Below are 350 nucleotides of genomic sequence, written 5' to 3'. Positions count from 1 at the left end.
GGGAAAATGGGGGAAAAGATGGGAAAAAATGGGAAAAAATGGGAAAAAATGGCTGTTCCTGCTGCAAACGGCCCGAGCCCCCGGTCCCTTTTTAGCCTCTTGACGCCTCCACGTAGCGAGGCTGAAAGCAAAGTTTATTGAAGTTGGGGTAAACGGCCAAAGAGGGTTCATGGAAAGGCCAAACTTTTCTATCCCAGCAGCTCGGAGCTGACCCCGGAGCCCTCCTGACCCGCTGCTTCTTCCCCACGTTGTACCTTCTGTGTCTGCGGACACAGATTTGGAGGCTCCATCCCCTGTTTGCAGCCTTTGTAGGTTTTGTCCTAGTGATGGGGAGGGGGGTGAAGGGGTTT

This window comes from Chaetura pelagica, unplaced genomic scaffold (genome assembly GCF_000747805.2).
Source record: "Chaetura pelagica isolate M959 unplaced genomic scaffold, ChaPel_1.0 scaffold355, whole genome shotgun sequence".
Lineage (NCBI taxonomy): Eukaryota > Metazoa > Chordata > Aves > Apodiformes > Apodidae > Chaetura > Chaetura pelagica.
The sequence above is the reverse complement of the archived record's forward strand: the minus strand, read 5'-3'. Positions refer to the sequence as shown.